Raw genomic sequence first — 9,142 nt, forward strand, 5'->3', positions numbered from 1 at the left:
TAACTCTGTCAATAAAAAAAAATAGTTATAAACTAATTTGATTTTTTCAAAAGTAATTTCTATCTAGGAACAACCACTATAGCCGACACAGCGTCTCAGCATGAACATCTCTAACACGAAAGGTAGGAATCTGACATACTCCAAGTGTCGGTCGGATGTACTATTGGATACTCAAACAGATATATAGGGGTATCACTCTGCAGTTAGGTATCTCATTCTATCTTGGTCTAAACATCAAGGTCGACCTCCTTACTGACTTGAGCGTTGCTCCCTTGTGCAGGTCCTTCCCCGTTACACGATCTTCTAGCTCGCTCTAGTTCTTCCAAGCTCGTTCAATTGATCCATCTCGACTTGATTGGTCGAGCTCTCTTACACTTTGTTGCACAAACAATTGGCTATCAAACCTTATAGATTTTCTTTAAAAAAAAAAAAAAAAACTTTTAACCTTGCAAATCAATCGAATCTTACTCGAGGGTAAGTAAATTAATTTTCTTCTAAAAATATTTAATTGGTCAGCTCTTTATTTTCTACTTCACGACTCCGATCTATCAATCAAAAATCTATGGCCACTACTTTTTGTTCTTCCATCAATTTTGTTTAGGAAACGAAAACAAAATTAACTCTCATCCAATCTTAAAACGAAAGCAACAAATCTTTTTAATTGTTTAATTTTGCTTTGAGCTAGTGTTAATTATTCCATGTATTGAAGTTTAAAGTTTAATTTGGTGAAATTAAAAATTTATGTTTAAAATTGACTCTTTAAACTAGAAAATGGATATTTTTCGTCATTGTTCTTCTCATGATTTTCAAACGAAAAACAACAAAAACTATTCTAAAAAAAAAAAAAAAGACACGACATACTTTTATTTATTGTTTGTTAAAAATATATATAGTTTTTTTTAATTGAAATAATTAAGTGCCAAACAATTATGTCTTAGATGGTATTTTCAAAATTTATAACATAAGTAAAATATTCATAAAACAAACTCAATGTATATATATATTATATGCTTCTTCTTTTACATTATTTTGTTATATTTCTTGTAAATATTTTGACTGAAGAAGCACTTTACAGGAAACATAAAAAGTGAAGCATCCATAACAGTAATCTACACCCCCACTTTTTGTAATCCAATGTCAAAAAGCTTTTCAAAAAGTTAAATAAAAGATGTAATGGAATCTTAATTATTCCACTTTTTGCTTTGAGCTAGTGTTAATTATTCCATGTGTTAATTTTTCAAACATCATATATATTTTACTTGTTTTTCTTTACTTTGTTTTGGTAAGGATCTCACGTCGAAAAAATCAAAATGACCTAACAAGATTTATAAGATATATAGACTACCTACTCTTAATACTAATTGGTTCTAAGGTACAACTCCATAAATCTTAATATGGTATCAGAGCTCAAAAGTTCAAACGAGTACTTGATAAAAAATTAAATTTGGTTAATTGAGATTGATAAGCCCAAAAGAGGCACAATAATAATCTCGAGGGGCATGTTTAAGGATCTTAGATCGATAGATGGAACCCATAAATATTATACTTGTGTTAAATTCATAAAGTTAAAAACGATGAAATCTTTATCATGAAATTTGATGGATAACGCCGTCTTTTGCTATAATTAACATATTTTTTTGTGTTTTACCACATGTGGGGATGATAGTTCAAATATGTAGGCAGACTAAGTTAAAAACAAAGTTTTTATTGTTTTAGTAACAATATGTAGAAGTGGGGACTCGAATTCACGACTTTTTAATCGTAAATAGGTGCCTAAATCAGCTGAGTTATGTTCAAATTGGTCATTTTTATTGGATTATACAGGAGAATATGTTTTAATTTCCTCACGTCAAAGTCTCTAGCTTATATTTTAAAGATGTATAGGATCCTCTTGATTAATAAGATATAGATTCTTGAAAATAAAAATAATAATTAAAAAAAGAATTTTAAAATGTATCTTTTCTCTTTACCGAAAGTAAAACCAATATATTATTAAATGAAACATATATATCATATTAATTTCGACTCACAGAATCAAAACATGAACGGCCGATCAAATTCAAGACAATGATTATTGAAAATGCTAAATTTTATTCTATAAAACAAATCTTATTTATGACGATCAAGAAACATTTTCCATTAAAATGATGATAAGAAAAGACAGTAAAAAATACATGCTTGGTGTAAGTGATGCATGCTCAGCAGCAGCAAAAGAAAGCCCCAACCCCTAAAAAACCCTAACGAAACCCTAAAAAACCCTAAAGCCACTCTTACAAACCCTAACCAACAGCTTTGCTTGTATGCATCTCTTACAGCCCATGTCTTGAACACCAATTAAAAGCTACAAAAGAAAAATTAGATTTGAACATAAAAAAAAAAAAAAACCCCATAAATTAAATTCGGACCATTACCCTCAATTCCCCTCTGCAATGCAATTCAGAAAACGCTCTCCCAACTCCCAAAATCTGCCTCTTCTTTTGAAGCTGGGAAACTATCAGGAGAGAGCCATTGCAAAGCTTTGATTTTTCTTCTTTTTCTTCTTCTTTCTTTGCATATTTTTCTCATGCTTTGCTTAAAAATTACTTTCCCTTCTTCTTATCTACACAACGACCCATCTCCGATCCACCGCTATCACTGCCCGTTGATGTCGCTCGGGTCAGACTCGGCGTCGTTAGGATGGTTTGATATCAAGCTTGAGCTTTGCATATTGTAAGAGACAGAGGAAGAAAAGAGAGAGGAGTTGGGCTATGGGAGGGCACAGTGGGAGGTATATATATATAGAGCCAAAAAGGTTGAAGCTTCTCATTTTATTTTATGAAATTTGAGAGTTTTCGTTCGTTTTAGTTCCTGAAATTTACATAAAACAACAGTTTTAGTCTTTTATCCCAAATATTTTAATAAACAATTTAAGAGAAGCTTTACATGAACCCTCCTTTATTTTCTCATTTAGTTTTTGAAAAATAGGTATCTGCGTAGACAAATACTTATAGATTCAAATTTTTGTCCCATCATACGAAGAGTGAAGACTGTTCCTTCAAACCAACACGAATCATTGACCCAAAATTACTCCTAGTCAAACATGCTTAATTTTGTTGAACCATAAAAATATGGTGCAAAACCTTGTAAGTATAGGTATAGTAACAGTCTATTCTTTTAAGTCTTTCTCAACTATGTTTCTATGATCTCAGTATCCTCTCATTCGTGGTATCGATTCATCCATATACTTCTCCTCCCTATCCGAACCTTATAGATAGAAGAAATGGAAAATGTAGAGAATCTAAACAAAATAAATAAAAAAAGGAAATAATATTGTAGAATAAAGTAAGATTTAAACAGTATTTTTTCTTAAAAGTGGGGTTGAAATTTTGGGATGAATGTTAAGGACATGCTTGTGGAGAACGGTGAAAAGCTCCACTAACTCGATTTCCAATGCCTTTGGAATTATCATATCATGGGGCAAAGGGGAGGGTTACAGCTCGAGACAAATAAAGCTTTTTTTTTTTTTTTGGTTGGGGAAAAGAAAATAGAAAAAAAAAAAGAGGTAAACTTTTTGGTTTTATTAGGTTATTATTGGGTGGTGGTGTTGGTGGGTCATTCGACATGAAAATTTATTATTCCCAAAACCAAAAGTGGACCATTGATTCCACTGAGCAATTTGAGCCAATTAAGGTGTGAAAGTGGCAGCTGATTGAGCCATTGATTGACAAATAACTTTCTAAAATTTCAAACATACAACCAAAGCATAATCATTTTGTGCATGGTTGTTGGAATCTTTTATGTTTCAACACAAAAACATTCATGGGGCACTCAAGATTATGTACATAATTCTTTTGGGATAATGTTTCTTTCAAAAGTGTTGTTTAATGCAAATTCTTTTTCTCGTTAAATTGTGAATTTAATTAGTTCTTAATCTTCTAGGAAAAAAGTTTCAATTTATTGAGAGACGTAATGCGACCTTCCACGTGATAGGAGAATAGAGGTTATTGAAGATCCGTGGGATATAATACCTCATACGTCAAGGCTGATTATTATACTTCGAAACCTTTCCTTTATTTCAATTTTAGTAAAAGTTGAACTAAGGTATCAACTAGAACTGCTCGCTCAGATCTCACGCCTAGAATTTTGCAGTTGTGTGTAGTGTCCGTGAAGAGGTCCCACACGTCAACACGTATAAATATGGGGACATACTCCATATGCAGGTATGCGAATTTGATTGCTCGTCTTGAGAACATACTTCGAATTCCACTGACTTGAACCTCAGAGCTTTTTTGCTTTCTTTTTGCTTTTTTTGTGCAAGTTCTTTTGCACTCCTTGAATGATTCAGTACTCTCAGTGATTGGCATTCACCATAAACACACAACAATTTTGAATTATTATGAATTATATTATTAAACCATAGTTTAAGGTTGTTCAACTATGTAATTAATTTTTTTTAATAATTTTTGGAAGTAAATAAACACAATTATCATAACTAAAATTATATAACCATTTTTCTAGAATACTACATCATGAAAAGGGGAAAGATTTGAATCTATATATTTTACAAGGAGAGAAATATTAATGTTTAACACCTCGAGTAATGTTAAAGTCGAAATTGTTTGAAAATGAAAAATGAACTAAGTTTATATGTTTATTAGTAATGAATGTTCCACCAACTAAATAATTTGGTTTCTAATCTTTTCGATTTAATTTAGTCTTTCAACTTTAAAAGCTTCATTTCATTTTGGTGTAATATTGAACCATTATTTTTGTGAATTTTTTAGACCTCCCTTTTAATTTTTTTTTTCAATTTCCATAAAGGTTTTAAATTTTGTTTGCATCATATATTAATAAATCTTAGATTATTTGAGAAATGTATAAACATGTGGGGTGGGAGATCAAACTCGCAACCTCTTGTTTAGAGATATAGGTCACTCACCATTGAATTATGCTCGCTTTGACAAATATGTAGATTCTCCAACTAAGATCTCTCCTCAACATTTTTCCTATTTTTCAGCTACATATATAATTGCTTTTATTGATTCCTCTGCACAAGCTATCTCATTTGCTTCTTTTTAAAAAATTTTAATTGTTTTAGTTGTAGTAATTTTTTATAATTATAATAATTTTTATTCTAGTGATCCTTCAATCTTGGAAAGATTTGCTAAGTAAATAGTATTAATAAATAAATAAAATTTTAATTAGATTGTATACACTTCTGGGATATTAGAACTAAACAACAAAATGTTTTGTTATCAAGCACTTTTTATTAAAGCCATTATAGTAATTTTGATATAAACAATTCCAAAAGAGTACTCTCAATTCTCAAACCCACCCAAAAAAAATTATCAAATGTGTATTATTTTCATTTTCACATCTACCATCAACATCACAAACTTTCAATTTTTGATGGTTCATATAGGAATGAACATATAATTCTTTTAATTTTTTTAATTTTTAATAAGATGTGGAAGAAAATAGGGAAAGAAACAAAAGTAAAAAAATGGGGATTAATTTTTTTTTCAAACTCATGTATGATGGAAAAATAGAAATTATATATTTGTTGGAGTTTGGTAGAGAGAGAAAAAAGGGTGATGGACATTCAAAAAGTAAAAAATAAATCACTTTTGTTTGGATTTGTCAATGCCAAAGGGAAAAAGAAAAAAGCATATCTATAAAGCTAAGTTGTAAGTCAATGAAGAGATTCTCAATTCATCTCTCTCTCAAGCATTCTTTTATTATATTCCTTATATACCCCTTGGACTAGCACAAGTTAGATCAAATTTATGGGATGTGAACTTTGATAATTTGATTTTTTTTTTTTTTTGAGGGAAAGATAATTTGATAATTTGAAAGTAGTTGATATTCATATTTTAATCTTAAATTTGACAAATATTATTTCATCATATGTGACACCAAATGTAATTACTAAAGACAAGGTAATTAACTAAGCTAATCTTTTATTTCTTACTTTTGTTTGAATTATAATTTTTTCTTTAAAAAAACCATCAAATAATATATATATATATATATATATATAAATTCTTTATAAGGAAACATAAAAAAAGTACTTTTTCACTCCATTTTTAGTGCTACCAATTTGGATTAAATTAATTTAATTTCATCCTTTTAATTAGTTTCAAGAATGAGTCCTATTTAATCTATCTTTTTTAATAAAAAAATTAATATGTTCTTAAATTTTTAAGGTCGTCTCTACTTAGTCCTTATAATTTTCAAAAAATTATAATAGTCCATCAATTTAATGCCACCAAGCACGAAAAAACCAAAACTTATCTATCACTCGATCTTTAAATAATAAAATTAGTATGTACCTAAAATTTGGCACGAGGTTAACAAAAAAAAAATACCTAGTAGACACTAGTGAAATTAAAAGTTAATTTATTAAACATTTTTTAAGTAATAAGTATAACAAGTACATAGATATAATTTCAAAAAGTTTAAAAATCTATTAATTTTTTGTAAATATAGAAACTAAATAAACACCATATAAATTGGAGGTGTAATTTAACTCACCATGGGTCACTCTAGGAAATCCTCAAATTTATAATTTCTTTTAAAGAATAAAAGACGACCTTATTAATAAATACTCAAAATCACACATGAGCTACATGCATGCATTGAGGTTATATATGTCAATTACCGCTGAGTTATGATTGCTTTGACTATATTTCTCCTATGTTAAAACAACGGATAAGTTAAATGTATCTATACAATATATAAAAGTGGTTACAGGGAGAAACTCTCTCCTTATTTTTTGTTTTTAATTTAAACATTTTCACTATTAATGTGGGGCAGTTTATCTTTCAAATATAAATTTGTCTCTCTTCCACACTAGTCGGGGCTCAATTTCTCTCTTTTCTTTTATTCATCTTCTTTCAAAATATGTTTTCACTGTTTCAAATTTCAATTTTCTCAAATTAATTTTTTTTCTCCAGGAAATTCTCCCTCTTAATCCTTGCATTATAGCATTATATTTCTCTCATTGGCTCTTGATTAATTATTTGTCCACCCATCCAAATTCCTTGCTCAAATTAACCTACCCAAATAATTATTTATCTTTCCTTTTTTTATCTTTTAAAATTCTATTTCACTTAATTATTCAATTAAAATGTTATAATATATAATTTTAACATTTGTTTAATTAAAGAATATTAAAAGGTCGTAGAATCGCAAAAGGTTTTACAACATCTTCTAGCGTAGAAGTCTTTTCACTCATTTCCAACCACAATTTGAGATTCATTTCTTTTTTCTTATCCTTCTGTTTTTTCTCTCCCTCATGACTATTTTGTTTTAGAAATTTATTAATCTAGATAACGTTACCCTTTTAAAATTTCAGATTAGTGTTGTTGGTGAAAAGTAAATATTTTATATTTCTTCGTCTTCTTCTTCTTTACTTCTCTCTCGCAGTTTTCTTAAAGGTTTCTTAATTAGTTTAGTATAGTAGGTTATATTTCAATTTGTATTGTTTAGCAACGCCTTTGAACATTTGTGAAACGTAAATATATATACATAATTCATTGACAAATATCAATCATCATATTTATATATTCAAAAGCCAAATTTGACTATTTGAAGAATTCTTTTTTAGACAATATTAATCTTGGTTTTTGAACAAACATGGACAAAAGAAAGGATGCTAGCAGCTAGATTAAATAGTTAATATTTATTAAAAATATGTTTATTTTGAGTGATTGACTAATAATGATTTTAAACCTATCTATATCAATCTATAATCTATCTATATCTATATCTATTATAATATATATAAAAGTACTTAAGTTAGAAAGAAATATTTTTTGGACAATTTTAACCTTTGTTTTTTTATAGTATTTAAACTATCCTTTTATTAATTAAAACCGACTAATAAAAACTCACCCACCAACCTAGGTTCAAAACACATGCACTGACCTAACACGAGAAAAAAAACAACTTTTCTACCTCCTCCGTCAATACCTCATAAATATCATTATTAAACCTACGAATTTACCACCACATAATATATTTTTTTTAAATACAATCTGTGGAGATGAGGAATTGAACTCACAACCTCTTAGTTAGAACTATATTTCAATTATTATTCATCTATGCTCACTTTGGTCGTAAAATACTCTTTCACTTCCACTCCTACACCCACTTTATTAAATAGTTAATGATTTATTCAAATTAAAAAGAAAGCTTTATAGCTGCCTCCCTCAATCTTTTAAATATACAGAATTTTCATTTTTAAATACATGAAGTCTCATCATTTTCAATTTTGTAAATGTTGGATTTCTCATCTTTCCCTAGCCATCCAAATTATTGAAATGTTATTATATTAACCATAAGTAAAAAAAGTACATCAAAAATTAATTTAAAATTAACGACTTTACATTTTTTAGGAGAACAAAAAATTAAAATATTTTATAATATAACAATTTTCTAAAATTAAATGAATGAAACATCAAAGGTGAAGAATATGAAATTTTTGCCTTTATTTATATAAATTAATTTTAAAATTACAGGTTTAATTTGATGGTGAAATATGAAAAGGGTTAGAATTTCAAACTTTAGGAAGAACAAAAACTTTAATATTATTTTTATGATATAATAATTTTTTTAAAATATTATTTTACAATAATAATGAAAAAAATTGAATTAATAATTTGCAAATAAAAATTATATAGATCTAAATTAACAAAATATATTATGATTATTAAGAAGTAAAATATGAGAATATTTTTATTTTTAAATTGAGATATTAAAAATTAGTTTAAAATTTCTTAAAATTTATTGTTTGGGCTTTTGAGTTTTAAGACACATCCGCGCTTAAGTTAGCCAAAAATAAAAGGGCGCTCAGTGAAGGCTACTTGCAAAAGTACCAGCTCGGACTAAAACCGAGCTAGACTCATGACCTTTTGGTCAGAGATAGGTGCCTTAACCACTTGAGTTATGCTCGGTTTGACAATCTCGAATGCTTTTGTAACTATTTTCTAATTCCTACCACTATAAAAGTGGTTGTTTTCTACTCATTTTAATACTAATTAATTTGATTTATATCTTTTTCTAATACGCGTTTTTCTCTCTTTAGGTTCTCTTTCTACTCATTTTAACACTAATTAATTTGATTTCTATATTTTTCTAATATATGTTTTTTTCTCTTTAG

This window comes from Momordica charantia, assembly GCF_013281855.1.
Source record: "Momordica charantia cultivar OHB3-1 chromosome 4 unlocalized genomic scaffold, Mcharantia_2.0 BLBB01000004.1, whole genome shotgun sequence".
NCBI lineage: Eukaryota > Viridiplantae > Streptophyta > Magnoliopsida > Cucurbitales > Cucurbitaceae > Momordica > Momordica charantia.